The sequence below is a fragment of the Manis pentadactyla genome, chromosome 3, assembly GCF_030020395.1.
Source record: "Manis pentadactyla isolate mManPen7 chromosome 3, mManPen7.hap1, whole genome shotgun sequence".
Lineage (NCBI taxonomy): Eukaryota > Metazoa > Chordata > Mammalia > Pholidota > Manidae > Manis > Manis pentadactyla.
In genome coordinates this window covers 187,583,105-187,598,797 of record NC_080021.1, presented here as the reverse complement: position 1 = coordinate 187,598,797, position 15,693 = coordinate 187,583,105, and the positions used below count along the sequence as shown (strand labels likewise).

At 49.3% G+C, this 15,693-nt stretch overlaps 1 long non-coding RNA gene across 1 annotated transcript; it reads right to left on the bottom strand.

Moving 5' to 3' along the window:
• Positions 1 to 3,550: 3,550 nt before the first annotated feature.
• LOC118914042 (uncharacterized) lies at positions 3,551 to 13,796 on the bottom strand. The gene is made up of 4 exons (XR_005025450.2): positions 13,501 to 13,796; positions 12,853 to 13,088; positions 5,835 to 5,960; positions 3,551 to 3,744 (listed from the first exon to the last, which is right to left on the bottom strand). It is a non-coding gene; the product is annotated as an uncharacterized LOC118914042 (long non-coding RNA).
• Positions 13,797 to 15,693: the final 1,897 nt, after the last annotated feature.

The following is a 15,693-nucleotide window of genomic DNA, read 5'->3' as shown; positions in this document are numbered from 1 at the left end:
GTTCCATTGGTTGTGGGCCACCTGGCTTGCTGGACCCCTGTTGACTGGCTTGAGGCAGATCGTGCATAGGGCCACGGCCAAGGTGCTGCATGGCACCATGGATCATGAGCAGCCCCGGGGTCTGCAGTCAGATGCACCTGGGTCTGAATCCTAGCTCAGTCACTTACAAGCTGCGTGGTCTTGGTCCATGCTCATCATCTGCCTGCCCTCAGTTTATTCATCTACAAAATGGGGTTATGAGCACTTGCTTTAGAGGTCATTGCCACTATTAAGCAAGCAACATTTGCATAGGCCCTTGGCTTTGTTAGGTGTTCATCAAGGGCTGAGGCAGTGGAGGGGAGAGGTGAAGCATTCAGGCTCTGCAGCCAGCCTGCCTGGATCTAAGTCCCAGCTCTGCCACCCACTAATGACAAATCATTAAACTTCTGTGTGCCTCAGTTTCTTCGTCTGTGTAACGGGGATAATAGTAGTACCTGCCTCATGACTTGATGAGAGGATGAATTATGTATATAGTGCAACATGTGACCACAGCATGTAACACATGTAATGGGTCCTTGACAAGTAGTTACACATCCAAGGAAACCCACCCAGGTCACTGTTTCCCTCCCCCCTCCCCCCAGACAGCAACTGGTCAAAGATGCAGATGCTGAAGTTAGACTCAGGCCAAGTGGGAGGGCCCAGGCCTGGGAGCACCCAGAGGGCAAAAGCCCTGCCTAGCGGTCTCTCCTCTGCTGATTTCATCTGAATTCATTCTGCCCTCTCAGGGCCCAGACAGGAAACAGACAGGCAGAGGGAGGTAACATCTCCAGCTTGGAGTCACACAGTGACTCTGGAGAGGGCAGAGCTGGCTTCCCAGGCCACCTGGATCTCCTTCTCCTAAGCAACATTAACAAATGTCTTACCCACAGATCACCATCTGCACTGCTAGGCCACCTCAGGGACAAGTTTTTAAATACTTCAAATATTGACACAACAAGGTGTTTTTCTGTCTCCAGGCCAGGCCCTCTTGGGGACAGAATGGCCATGTGGCTCCATCCTCTTTTAATTAATGGTGACATCTGAGCCCTACTCCTCATACACACCAAGACAGGCAATAACCTGGGCAAGCCTCTATGCCAGGGGCAGGAGGGGGCATGACACAGTAATGGGCCCCTCCCCCATGGAAAAGCCCAGGAGAGATGTGGAATCTGATGGTCATTAAGAGGTAGGTACAGGACTGCAATCCCAGAGTCATCAGCATGGAAGGGCAGCACCCAGCTAGCATCCAGTAGGTACTGTTGGGTGGTGGGCATGAGCCAGCAGAGGGCTCTGGAGGACTAATTCAGTGAAATGGTAGGGAGAGGAAAGATCTGGACTGGACCGGGGTTGGAGGCCTGACCTGGCTTCACTGGGTAAAACTAACAATCTAATAAGTAGCTAATACTTATAGAATCTTAATAAGTTCCAGGCACTGTCCTAAGAACTGTAACGTGGTAACTCACTAATTTAAACATCTCATCGCTCTATAAGGTGTACTGTTATTCTCTCCACTTCAGAGATGAGGCAGCTGAGCTTGGATTCAAGTTCTGGTAACCAGACTCCAGACCCAAGCTATTTACCAGCGTGCAAGCCCTGTGGAAGTGGGGAAGCTGTCTTGGTCCGTTTGGGCTGCTGTAACAAAAATACCTTAGACTTGGGGGCTTAAGCAACGAACGTTTTTATCTCACAGTTCTGGAGGCTGGAAATCCAAAACCAGGGTACAGACAGATCTGGTGTCTGATGAGAGCCTGACTCCTGGTTCGCAGACGGCTGTCTTCTCACCGCGTCCTCACACTGTGGAGGGAGCAAGGGTGCTTTTGGAGTCTCTCTTACAAGGGTACTAATCCCATTCATTCAGGCTCCACACTCCCAAAGGCCTCACTCCTAATACCATCACACTGGGGATTAGAATTTCAATATGTGGATCTGGGGGGAAAGAAACACTCAGTCCATAACAGAAGGTAAAGGAGGCACGTAAGGAGCTACTTCTCAGGTATTGGCTTGGGGGAACTCTTGGAGGTGGCTGTCACTTTGATGGATATGCAGGAGGGGGTGCAGGTGTTGGGGAGGATGAGGGGAAAAGAGGTTGAGTTCCAGGTGCTGGGGGATGCTCACATGGAAAAGCCCAGGAGAGATGTGGAATCTGATGGTCATTAAGAGGTAGGCACAGGACTGCAATCCCAGAGTCATCAGCATGGAAGGGCAGCCTGGGACACACTCCAGAGGCTGAGGGGCAGGGTCACAGCTCCATCAGGGAGACTGAAATTTAGAATGCACAAATTTCAGAATGACAGTACAAAAAAAGTTTTTGTAGGACCTTTATAATTTCATTTTTACATTTAAATCTTGAATCAATTTGGAACATTCTGCATATTTGGTTTGAAGTGGGGTTCTCTTGACTGTTTTTCCAATTGGTTAATCAGTTATTCAACTACTTTTTTCAAATGAGTGTTTTCTTTATTTTTGGAATATATCAGAAATGCACAAGATACAAATTTCTGAAGGTACACAAGGGTATAAGGTGAAATTGTTTCTTTTCTACCCGTCCCCCACTGAGGTCCTCTCCCCAGAGGCAGTCACATCCTCCCAGAGATGTGTACTCTCTATAGAATATTCATTCACCTGCGCCTAAATGGCAGCATATATACTTTGCAGCAGTCTGTCTTCCCACTGAACAGTGTATCTTGGGGATCAGTATACAATGAGGGGCTTCATTCATTCTTGTCACTGATGCAGAGTATTTCACTGCAGGAGGGAACCATAAATGAATGGTCCCCTATTAATGGACATTAAGGTTGTTTCCCATCTTTTACTATTACAATGTCATAGTAAAGAACCTTTGGCATTTGTCATTTTGCCAGGTATGTGAACCCAGGTATAAGATAAATCCCAGAAATAGAACTGCTGGATCCAAAAAATATGTGCACTATAAATCTTGACAGATACCAATAAAATGCTTTTCATGGAAGTTGGTCCATTTCTACTCTTACCCGTAATGTATGAAAGCACCTATTTTCTCCAGTGTACTTTTTTCTTAATGTTATTTACTGTAATTTTAATTTACAGTTTTCTTCTGAGCCAAGTTGAGCACTTTTTTTTATATTTAAGAACCATTTCCAGTTGCCTCCTTAGCACAGTAGGCAGTGCATCAGTCTCATAATCTGAAGGTCCTGAGTAAGAACCATTTCCTCTTCTATGAACTATCTCTTGATACCCTTTGCCTATTCAGATGAGCTGGGTATCTTTGTCTTAGTGATTTCTAGGTGCTATTGAGGAATTTAGCCCTTTGTCTATAATAGGAGTTGCAAATATTGTCTTTCCCCAGTTTGTTGTCATACAATTTAGTTAATTATTTTTAATGCAGAAGTTTTTTATTCTATGGTTTCTATGTTTTGTCACACATAGGGTATCAGCTACCTATTGCTGCATAGTGAATTATCCCCAAACATAGTGGCTTAAAGCACTATGGGGCAGGAGGGAATAAAACAGTCATTTTAGTGTTATTTCTTACAGTTCTGGAGGTTGCCTGGGCTCAGCTAGAGCTTCCCATTCAGGCTCTTTTATGTCGTGTAGTCCGATGGTGGTTGGGCTGAAATCAGCAGAAGGCTTCTTTACTTAGGCCTGGTCGCCGATGCTGGCTGACAGCTGGGCCCTCGGCGGGGCTGCTGGCCTGAGCATCCACATAGGACCTCTGCACGTCGCCTAGACTTCCCCACAGCCTGGAGCCTCGGCCATTCCAAGAGACAGAAAGGGAGAAACTATCAGGCTGTTTCGGTCTGAGCCTGGAAACACTGCTCTATTACTTCTGCCATATTCTATTGGTCACACAGCCCAGATTCCGGGAAGGGACAACCCACCTCTTGATAGGAATAGTATGGAAAAATTGGGGGGCCATGTTTTATAACTGCCTTTTTACATAAAAAGCCTTTTTCACATTGGATTTAGTTTTAAAAATATACATATCTCATGCTTCCTAGGCCTGGTACCTCTATGGTTTAATTTTCTACCGAAATTTTGATCCATTTTTTTTTCCAGATACCTAGCAAGTTGTTCAACATCTTTTATGAAATAATCCATCTTTTCCCCACTATCATATACTGAATTTGGGTCTATTTCTAAACTTCATATTCTGTTCTTTTCTGTTGAGTTACCTATCTAGTCGTATGTGAAATAGTAAAGGGGTGCTGTTCTAAATCATTAAGTGTGTGGCTATTTGTTATGCCCCAAGAGTGCACTAATACAGGTGGGGACATGTGTGAGGGCCCCACTGGAAGCAGGAAGTTAGGTACTTGCTGCTGGAGTAATTCCTGAGGCTTCGTGAGAGCAAGGCTGGCTCATAAAATCTGCCTCGGCCTCAAACTGGCCAGGCGGTGTCAAGCAAAGGCACTTCTGTCTGACCCCTGGTTTCCAGACCACAGAATGGGGATGATCCCTTGACATCACAGTGGCCAGTATGTGCTAAGCCCAGGACTAGGGCTTCAGGCATGCACAGGAAATACTGACAGAATGGGACTGGCTATCATCTGCACCTCTTTTGCCAAAGGAAGAAAATGGGCCCGAGCCACGTCCATATCCCTGTCAGGCACTGCCTACCTCCCCATTCCCACCAGTTTCCCTCCCTACAGCTGCGGCACCTGCCTTCCTGCTGCAAGGCCTGGAGCCCCACGCCCCTGGGGTCAGGGGATACTGAGTGCTCACAGGTCTGGGACTAGGTTCGCCTGAGGAGGGGTCTGGTCTCCCTTTGGGCATCTGTTCTGGTCATCTGGCTTCTGCCCAGTCACTAAGACTTATCCCTACCCCAACTTCTGGAATCTGGAAACTTGGCGGTCTGAGCCAACCCAGTAACCCTTCTAAGTCCTGACCACCTGTGCTGGGGGCCTGCCTCACTCTCTTTACCACTATTCCCCCCAACCCTGGCTAAAGTCCAGCCTTGGTTCCCTGGGCTGGGGCACCACTGCAGTACCCCAGGGCTGACCTTGAAACCTAGCCTTCTCCCCACACTCAGGCATAGGGTTCATTCATTCGACTCAGCCCCGAATGCAGACCAGAGACATCTGAAGGCCCAACAGGCAGAGGGCAGCTGCAGGCTGGGAAGCAGGGAGCAGAGCTAGCCCCTAGCCATGGTGAAGGACTGCAAGAGGCAGCGTGTAGAAAGTGCCCACCAGTATTGGCTACAGTGCAGGTGCCCAGAAATGCTGGTCAAATCTCTGATTCAGAATTATGTGTGACAAGCTGCTTATTCAACAAAGGATTAATAATAATAACACTGTTCCAGCATACTAGTAGAGCTAACACTTAGTGAATGCCAGCTGTGTCTGTGGTAGCCATGATATGTCACCTCTTTGAATCTTCACAGCAACTGTCTGCAGTGAATGCTGTTATCTTTCCCATTTTGCATATGAGGACATTAAGGCTCCAAAAGGTTATGAAATGTGCCCCAGGCCTCACAGCTAGTAAGTGCTGAGCTGAGCTGTAAATCTATGCATGAAAGACAGTTAATTGTGCTCTTCCCTCTTCTTGTCCTGATCCAGCAGAGGAGTAAAGATAGACAAATGGTGTTCCTGATCTTGAGAAAGGTTCAAGGCTTAAGAAGGCTTAAGATGCTGCAAGGAGGCAGAGTAACTACCTGTTGGAAGCCAGAGAGGGCTTCTTATAGGAGTAGGCTTTGAGCTGGAGCCTGAATTGTGGGGAGGATTGGGAGAGGCAGTTGGGAGAGAGAGAAGGCACTGCAGTTCAGAGCCTGGCTATAGCAGAAGCAAAGGTCCTGAGGGGGAAAGCCTGGGCCCAAATTGGGAGCTGCAAACAGTTCTGTTTACCCGGGAAACTGGTATGTGTAGGGAGTGGGGCGGGGGCCAGGCTGGTGCAGTTTGCTTTCAAGTGTGATGACGGTGGGAACCCTTCTTGGTGCCTGCATCCCAACCAGCACCACGACCTGCAAACTCCTAATGGAGACACATCAGGGAAGCACTTGGTGACTTGAGATAGATGCCCCACTGCCAGCCCAGCCCCAGCTCTTAAAGCCTCAGAGCACCCCGCATGGTGCAGGAACCCTTCACTCTGCGGGTAGACGAGGCAGGAAAGACTCCTTCCCATTCCCTGCACTGACTCTCCAGATACCCCGTCCTCCCTTCAGGGTCCCCTCATCTCAGGAAAGGCCTAGTATAAGTCACGTAAGCACTAGTAAACCTAGCTTCTATCTATGAGTACCCACATCTCATTGTGCCCCCAAACTAGCTTCATGTGAAATGGAAATTCATTGAGATGTCTGGATTACATCATACATCTTAGACATAACCTTTTCCAACAAGGCTATCATTCTACACACAGAGAAGGTGAGGGCAACGCACCTGCCCCCACCAGAGGCTGTATAAACGAGGCCTTGAACAGCATATGGAAATATAAGTAGGGCTCCTAGGAGGCCCTGACAGGATGCTGCCCCTCTCTAGGCCCTGATTCCTTATTAGAGGAAGATGGACTACAGTTGGGATCAGCAAACTTTTTCTACCAAAGGTCCAACAGTAAATATTTTAGGCTTTGTGTGCCATCTGATCTTTCCTGCCCTACTCAGTGCTCTTATCTGAGCCCGAAAGCAGCTGCAGATAATACACCCAAGAATGGGCATGGCGGTGTTCCAACACACCTTTATGTTTGGACGTTGAAACCTGAATTACATATTACATATATTCATGTGTCAAAAAATATTATTTCTTGAATTTCCTTTCTGAGCAAGTCCCATTCTTGCATGGGAGTCATACAAAATAGGTGGCCAGATTTGACCCGTGGCTGTGGGCCACCCCCAGGCCTCTGGACTGGAGCAGAGCTTCTCGCTTTAACATGTACACAAGTGACCTGGGAATCTTGTCAAAATGCAGATGCCGATTCAGTAGACTTGGGAGAGACCTCAGAATCTGAATTTCCTACAAACTCCCAAGTGATGCAGAGGCTGCCAGCTCAAGAGTGCACACTGAGTAACAAGGAGCTGGAGAATCTTCCAGCTCAGCTTCCTCCTGAGAGCCTAAGTGATGCGTAAGTACCGATCCTGCTGTTCCCTGAAGAAACACTTACTCAGAGGTCTGGAGGCAAGCAGACCTCAACATCTTCTGTACAGCCTTCACCTCTGTCCCATGTTTTTCTTGCTTTATTTCCTTATTTTTTTGTGTGTTTCTGCTCTGTCACCTCCTGCCACTAGAACATAAGCTCCTTGAGAGCAGAGACCTTGTTACTGTTTGCCGCTGTTGTCCTACAGTCGTGAACATGGCAGAGGTCCCACAAATATTGTTGAAGAAGTGAATGAATGATGGAGGATGCCTGGTTGGCCTCCTTTACTGCTCATCCCTGCGGGGAATTTGTCGTTCTATCACCACCTAGTGGGCACTTTTGGGTACTGCGGGGTGGGGGAGAAAATAAGTGTTTTGAGTATAACCCAGGCAGAAGGCAGAGGAGGCCACTGTGGGCAGGGAGCTGCCCCTTCTGGTGCCCCTGTCATCTGTGTCCTTATATGCTGGGGAAGAGCTCTTTGGAGGAGAGCCTTCCTACAGGATACAACATTTGAGCTGAATAATTAAAGCAATAAGGTTTGAAAAGGTGGAAATGAGGGAGGGAGAAAAGGCGTTCCTGGTAGAACAAACAGCATGAACCAAGGACCGGAGGCTGGAAGGCACGGGTATGTGCTAGAAGGGAAGAGAAGGGGAACCAGCTGAGATGTGCAGTGGAAAATGGAGCCAGATAATGAGGAGGGGAAGAAGCCCCAGGCAAAGGGAACTTCCACTGAGGAGTGTTTGATCCGTACCAGGCTCTCCACACACATGAGTTCCTTTAATCTTCGCAGAGGCCACTGAGGTAGATTTTAAGACCTTCATCTCACAGATGAGGAAACTGAGGCACAGTCAGTGAAGTGACTTGCCCAAGGTCACACAGCTGGTAAGGGACAGAACTGGATTTGAATGTAGATCCTCTGATTCCCTCCTCCTTGATGGGAGAGCCTGTCTCTGGTTTGTGCTTGGCGCGGGGCATGTTGGCAGGGCACACGCAGGACACTGGGGGCTGAGGTTCAAGATGCCCAAGGCCCCAAGCCCTCAGCACCTCCTCACTAACTCAGGGCCTGACAGCCGATCCAGAAGCCTTCCTCTGCTCACCCTTACGGCCTTAGAGCCCAGGCCCAATGGCAGGATGCCTGGATTCTCATCTGGGCTCCCTTAGTTTCTCTGGGCCACAGAGTAGAACAGCTATAATGACTTACAAATGGACCTCAAATATATTTTACTCGCCCATTATACAGATATGGAAACTGAGGCCTGGAGAGGGAAAAGAACTTCCCTGATGATGTACACCAAGCTAGGCTCAGTGTGGCTTCCTTCCTGGCCCCTGCCTGGCTCTCACATGGTTGCTAGAAGCTGACTCTACCATACAGAAAGGCCTGAGCCCTGACCACGGAGGGTAGCAGGGGGCCCCTTGGCGAGCACGGGCCTGGGAGATGTGCTGGAGTTTCAGTCCCCACTGCATCATGGGCCTGGGGATAGGATGCACATGTGGAGAGGCAGGCTGAGAGGAAGGAAGGGACGCTTAACAAGACATGTTCCACAGGCTTTCCAGAGGCCCGTCTCACTAGGGCAGAGGAAGGGATGAGGGCCACCAGTTCTCCAAGCAGACCTGGGCCACCCCTGGACTTCCAGCCCTGTGGCAGTCATGCATCAGCACAGGAAGCTACCTGTCCCTTTCTCAGTCCCTTGGCCTGCTCTTCTGGGGAGCAAAGGGCCTGGTCTGGGGGTCTCAGACACTGAGGAGCCATCATTACCCACACTAGGCCCAGCTCTGTGCAGGGCTTCAAACTATGTGATCTTTGGGAGTAGTCACTGCTATGATTCCTCAAGAAAACTGAGGCTCAGAGAGGCAGAAGGACTTCCTCAAGGTCACCAAGTTAGATTTGCGCCCCAAACCCAGGTCAAGTAACACCAAAGCATTGGCCACAACACCCAGGACTCCCCTACCCCAGCACCCAACAGTGGCTCTTATGGCCACATCCCCAGCTACTGATTTATCCATGGCCTCAGGGGATCTCCCAGAGCTTCTGCTTCGGCCAAGAGTCTCTTCCCAAGACCTGGGATGCTGGCTGCAGGCCCCTGGTTTTGTGCTAATGTGACACCTGCCATACATGCCTCATTTTTCCCCTTTCCCCTCACCACTCTTCTTACTGGCCCACCCTCCCCACAAACCAGGGCCAATGCCAGGGCAAGGACAAGGTAGGGTCCACGCCTTTGGTGTAGCATCCAGACAGACACTTGGTAAACATGGTCTCTCTGAGTAAATGAACCTCTGCAAGGGTGGACACCATCCCCTTTTTTCAAATGGGAAACGGAGTTTTAGTAGGGGACAGTAAGCTGCCTAGGTCACCAGCAGGCTCCAGGCAGAGCAGTGACCTGCCCTGGCCTTTTGCTGTCCAAAGTGAGGCTCCCTCCATGGAATGCTTTTGACAAACAAAGCTCCCCCAGCAGCTACACAGCTCAAAGTCCTGCACACAGATCCAAAAGCTGGCACCTGGGTCCCTTTTCTGCCTGGCAGAGGCCCATCACCCAGCTGCCAGCTGACCCCAATGGTTTGCAAACACCTGGAATGCGCCTTGGTGGGAGAAGACCCAGAGATTACCAGAGTCAGATTTCTAGGGCTTCCTACAGTGGGGGCTCGTTGCTTCTGCTGGGGATTTTTACCAGGGCCGTTTCCTTAATCCTTCTCAATGCATAGCTGGGATTTAGTAATGAGCTGTAACGGCCACAGTGTGTGGTTCTGTGAGCAGGGAACAACTGCTCATTCTTCAGTGAGCCTGGCTCCTCCCTTCCCAGTGACAAGGCTCAGCGGTTGCAAAGGGGTGTGTGTGTGGGGAGCAGGATCCAAGCCTGGAAGAGCAGCAGAGCTCACAGAGGGCCAGAGTCCAGCACCCCCATTATACAGATGAAGCCATGGAGGCCTAGGGAGGCTGTGAGGTTGGGGCAGCACAATTCCACATGCCGACTGAAGTGCAGGCGCAGCAGGGCAGAGCCAAGGAGAGGGGGCCACATCCCAGGAACCCCAGGCTGGCCATTGGGAGTCCCAGGGTCTCAGAGCAGGGCCATTCCCACTGGGAAGGTTCCCTGTGGGAGAAGAGGTTGTGTGGCACTGGACAGGCTTCGTTCTAGTAGGTAAGGAAGCTGCAGAGGAGGATGGGCTGAATCAGGGAAACAGCAGGAGTAAAAGCTTGGGGGCTGTATCCTCAGTTGGCTCCCCAGTAGCAGGCTCATCACTGAAGACTTGTTGCAGGTGATTTACCCTGGAAGTGCTCCCAGAATGAGTCAGAAGAGGAACGGGACACAAAAAGGGAAGGGAAGATAAATGGTGCCCTTTCTGACTAATCCTGCAGAGGGTAGCTTCATTCTGATCTTGTGGGGGGCTCTGGAGTATAATGTACTTCTCAGCGTTGCCAGAAACTCCAGGCAAGGGACCTGGGCTTCCACACTCCCTGTACCCTGTCAGTCAGCACCATCCAAGGAGATCTGGGGTGAGAACAACTTCCTGGAGGAGGTGTGGCCTTGCTGTGTGCTGTGGAACAGGACATGCAGGCTCTGCTGGGGAAAAGGGCTTGAGCAATACCCAAGAGCTCAGGCACACTGCTGGAAGGCCAAGGTTGCCTTGTTCTACCTGGATGGGAGCCAAGGCCCCATCTCAGGACAGGCCAAGAAGGACCATGGACATCGCAGAATCGGGTCAGCTTCCTGCAGGCTCAAGTGAAGTTCACTCAACTATTTCAGCAAAAGTCCCATAAACCACCTTAGGAAATCCCACTGTCATCTGATACTGTTTGGAGCCAAAACCCTAAAGTGTGACGAGGAGGGACAAGTAGCTCAGGTGAGAGGCAGAACTGTCTTATTCAGAAATGAGTCACAGGCCTGACTTGGGCCCCAAAAGGCTGCACCAACAGGAGACTGGGGCATCAGGCCTGAGCTGCATTTGTATTAGAGGCAACTCCTGCTCCTATAGTTGATGCCACTTTCCTTCTCTCCTCCCTCCCAGGAGGCTCTGCCTGGACCTCCTGGCCTACAGCCTCCTCTCCTTCAGTCTAGTCTCCTGGAGCTGCCAGAGGGTCCCCTCTAAAAAGCATATCTGGTCCAGTCCTTTCCCCACCTGGCACCTTCCATAGCTCCCTATTGCCCCAGGGAGAAAGACCAAAGCCTCGGTGTTCTCCCCAGTCCTCTGATGAAGATGCTTCATCTGCACGCAGGGTCTGAAAGCAGCAAGTCGGGGTAGAAATCAGGAGTCCCAGCAGCTTCCCAGAGCCTGCAGGGCATGGCAGGCAACGGTCCAGCTGTCTGAGAGGAGGGGAGAGCTGCTCCGATGGCCCCAGACCTCCCTCCCAGCTCTGGCTTTGCCTCTGTCATTAATTTATGGAAAGCATCCAAACTGGGAGTCAACCCAGTCCTGCAAATCTCCCTAATCCCTGCTTCCACAGAGGGAACAGTGCCCTGGAGGTGGGGCTTTCCTTACAATGATTACATTTGGTTTTATTCAGGAAAAAGCCTAAAATGAAGCATTTAAGGTCTTATTTTCCCAATCACCTGTGGAATGAGGAGCCTCCCAGGTGGTGTTTGGTGTAGCCAGAGGGAACCTCCCAGTCCTGCAGACCCAGGAAGGTCTAGGGGAACAGAGTCTAACTTATTAAAAATGCCTCTTAGCTCTACCTTTAAGCACACCCAGAATCTGACCTCTTCAGCCTGTCCATGCCTCCACCCTGGTCCAAGCCACCATCGCCTCTCCACTGGCCTCCTGGCCATCCCTGCTTCTGCCTTGCCCTGTTCCAGTCTCTTCTCACAGGAGGTCAGAGCCATGCCTGTCACAGCTCCGAGCAGCTGTCCAACAGCTCCCACCGCCCTTGGGGTCACTGGAGTCCAGCAGGGCCTGTCACTGCCCACATTCCCTCTGACTGCACTGCCTTTCTTCTGATTCCCTGCTGAGAGCTCAGGGATTCTGCACTTGCTGTTCCCTCTGCCTGGAACTTCCTTCCCTGAAGCCAGCACCTTCATTTCCTACAGATCTCACTCAAAAGTCACCTTGGCAGACTTCTCTGATGGCAGCCCCTCATTCGTTCTCTACTCCCCTCACCCTGCTTTATTTATCCCCTTAACACTCACCACCAACCAATATAGCCTCATTTATTGTCTAGTTTCCCTCTCTTTTCCGCCAGAAGGTAAGCTCTGAGAGCAAGGGGTTTGTTTTGCTCACTGACATACTTCCAGGACCGAGAGCAATGCCTGACACATAGCAGATGCTCAGTAAATATTTATCAAATGAATGAATGAAGCACATCTCTCACTTGACAGAGAGGGTGGGCAGGATCCCCCAGGATGTTCTGGGGGGTCCCCCCTGGGCACAGCCTGATGTTAGCTCATGGGGAAGTCTGTCCAGGTTCTAAATGAAAGTTCCAGCAGCAGACAGCAGCTCTGATCACTCAGTAGGACTTATTTTCCGTTGGTGCAAATACCACCTCTTCCAGGGAGCACACCCCCTTCCCTCGGCCCCTCCCAAGCCCTTCCCAACCCTCTGGGAAAGTTTGTTCTACTTACTCCTCCTCCTTGACACTTTCTCCCTTGTGGTCTGTTTAGGGTGTCGGCCAAGCTCCCCCCATGGGCATTTGAGTCATAGCCAGAGAACACCTGGAGAGCCCGCCCCAGCTCACGTTTACAGGGCCTCTTGGGTGGCCTCAGTCACACCCTTCTCATTTAAGCCTCATAACAACTCTCCAAGGTAGTCATTATTTTCCCCATTTTACAGATGAGGAAATTGCGGTTAGAGTCTGCAGAAGTGACTTACCCAAGCCCCACGGCAGGTGTCACAGGTGGAGTGGAGTAGGTTCCCCGCCCCAAGGCCAGGCCTGCTGCCTTCAGTCAGTGCTCGAAAAGTGTTTGGACAATGAAGGAAGGGGCAGATCTGAGTTCCAGAGCTCCTGAGTGAGCAGTGACGGTGCTGTGAACACAGCCGGTGCCAGCCTGCTGCTGCCTGGTCCAGCCACGCTCAGCTGAGGCTGAGGTCACGGCTCTCCCGGTGTTCTATGCGGAGAAAGAAAAGGCAGTAACTCTCCCTTGGGGTGGGGGAAGCCACCTGTGGGATGTGAAGAACCAGCATGACTGGGCCCATCCCTGGTCCTCAGCTTCTCCCTGGGCAGAGACAAGACCCAGCAGGGTTGAATGATGCGCCAGGGCTGGGGACAGAGCCCCTGCCTGCCTCTCGTTAGTCCTATCTTTGTTCTCTGATTCTACCTGGTACCTCCATAAGGGCTATATCCCTAGGCACTGCACCTCAGTCTCCTCCTCTCTAAAGTGGGAAAATTGTACCTATCCAATAGGATCAAAGATTAAATGAGGTAACACAAGAAAAGTGCTTGGCACAGGGCCTGGCAGAAAGTAAATTCTTAGTAAGCAGAACATAACATTGTTCACTGGTTCTAAGAGAGGCACATACCTTACATTGTCTCCTCCTTTTCTGCTTCACACATAGATCCCACAGTCTTGGAGCTGCAAAAAGGATAGTTAGAAGACCTATTTGTTTAGGGAAAAAAATTAAAATAATGATGCTTAATGGTGGAGATGGTGTGGCAAAACTAGTGCGGTGTAAAAGCATTTGTCAGTATTTTAAATATGCAAGGTAATATTTATGAAATCTTAAATATTATTAAAACCTCATTTATTTTGTCTGAATTCTCCCACCTTTTAAAATGTATGTCAAGAAACAAATAATTTCAAAGCTGTCTGGTTAAGTGAGCTATAAACTGGATTCACAGTACTGCCAAGAAGGGCATTTTTAAAACTGGTAAGCAAATATAAATGTTTCCTCTCACCTTTTGTCAGGATTAGTCTTGGATTCAGTGAATTTTGAGTTTTACTGTGACAGGAGTAGTACCTTCCTGGTGTAAGATGCAAAGGTCCCATACACGCCTACATGCCACCAGGGCCAACCATTTGGGAAACAGCACTTTGACAGGACATATCAAGAACCAGAAAAGCCATTTATATACTGCGACTAGTTATTTCCTCTGGAACTTACCCTAGTGAAATAATTCCAAAAAAGCAAAGCAAATATTTAAGCACATAAAGGTGTTAGTTACAATGCTGTTTACAGTTGAGGAAAATGATAAACACAACCTATACAATAGGGATGATTTACTAAATTATGATGGAGGCTTTGATGGTTCTTCAGCCAATAGAAATGATCATTTTGAAGATCATGTGGATGGATGGTGTTTACCTTCAAAGGTTTCACACCAAAGGAGAAGGTGAAAAGCGGCATGGAGACTCTGGTCTCTGCTGTTGGGGCAATTTTCTCTCCTGGCTTTATGAGCTTCACAAAGGCAGTGAACCCAACAGGGCTCTTGTTTACTCTCCCATTATCCAAGGGAGAAAATGGAGACTGAGCAGTGAGCTACCACAGGGACTCAGATTCTGACCCGAGACAGCTCACAGGGCTCCTGACACAGAACCAGTGCTGCCCCAGAGGAGCAAGTCCCTGTGGGGACTCGGCAGCGAGCCTCTGGTGCCCGAGAGGGGAAGCAAGGCCCCCCTGCTACCAGGTCAGGACTGTGCATGGCAAAGCCCTGTTCTCCCCCACCCTCTCCTGTCCCATCCAGGGGAGGTGGCCGCTGGGCTGCCCCTTCATCTCTCTCTGGCTGGGATTTCCCCCCTTGGGAGATGTGGAAGAACCCCCAGTCCCAGGCCCCACCTTGCTCTGAGCTGGGCTTATAGGAAGCCCCTTCTGTACTCTTGACCCATGAGATCATGTGGGAAAACCCTTAGAAACTCTTAACAGTCACTGCAGGTGCTTGTTGTTCCTATTATTTTAAAACAGTTGTAATGTGAAAATTTTCCATTATGCAAAAATTGTTGACTGTAATGCATAAAACACTCCTGTCTCTACTGCACAGTTTAGGAAATAAAATCCTACAGGGACATGTGAAGTGTCCTGGGTGTCCCTGATCTCATGCTCCTCTGTCACAGAGGTAACCCAAACCAGAACTGGGTGTTTATCCACAAACGTTTTAAGTAGTATTGTTTTGCATGCTTTTAAACTTTCAGTATGTGGTTTCATACTGTCTGGTATTCATTCAACAAGCACACTCAACAAATATTTATTGAGCACCTACTGTATGTCAGGCACCATTCTAAGCCCTGGGAACCTAAGTGACCAGAACAGAGAAGATCACTGCTCTTGTGGTGTGCACATTCTTGTGGAGTGAACCAAATAAGCAGCAAAATTTATGAACTATACATAAATTACATAATATGTTAGCATGTTAGAGGTACAAAGGGGAAAAATAGAGAGGTGGGGGTGTAATGTTGCCGTTTTAAGTAATATAATATCCTGCCATATCTTGCACATTACTCAGTATTATATTTTTCTTTTTTATGAATGTACCATCTTTGTGAATAAACATTAAAGATTTCTTTTTTTGGTCATTATAAACAATACTGCCATGAGCATTCTTGTTAATGTCTCTTTGTACATTCTTGGAAGAGATTTTCTGGCCATGTACCCCGGTATGAATTTGCGGGGTCCAGGGCAACTTCAGCTTAGTTTAGCTAGATGGCACTCACGGCCCCCACCAAGGTGGCTGTACCGATGACTCACTCACCAGCAGAAATCAGGGTTCTAGGTACTCCA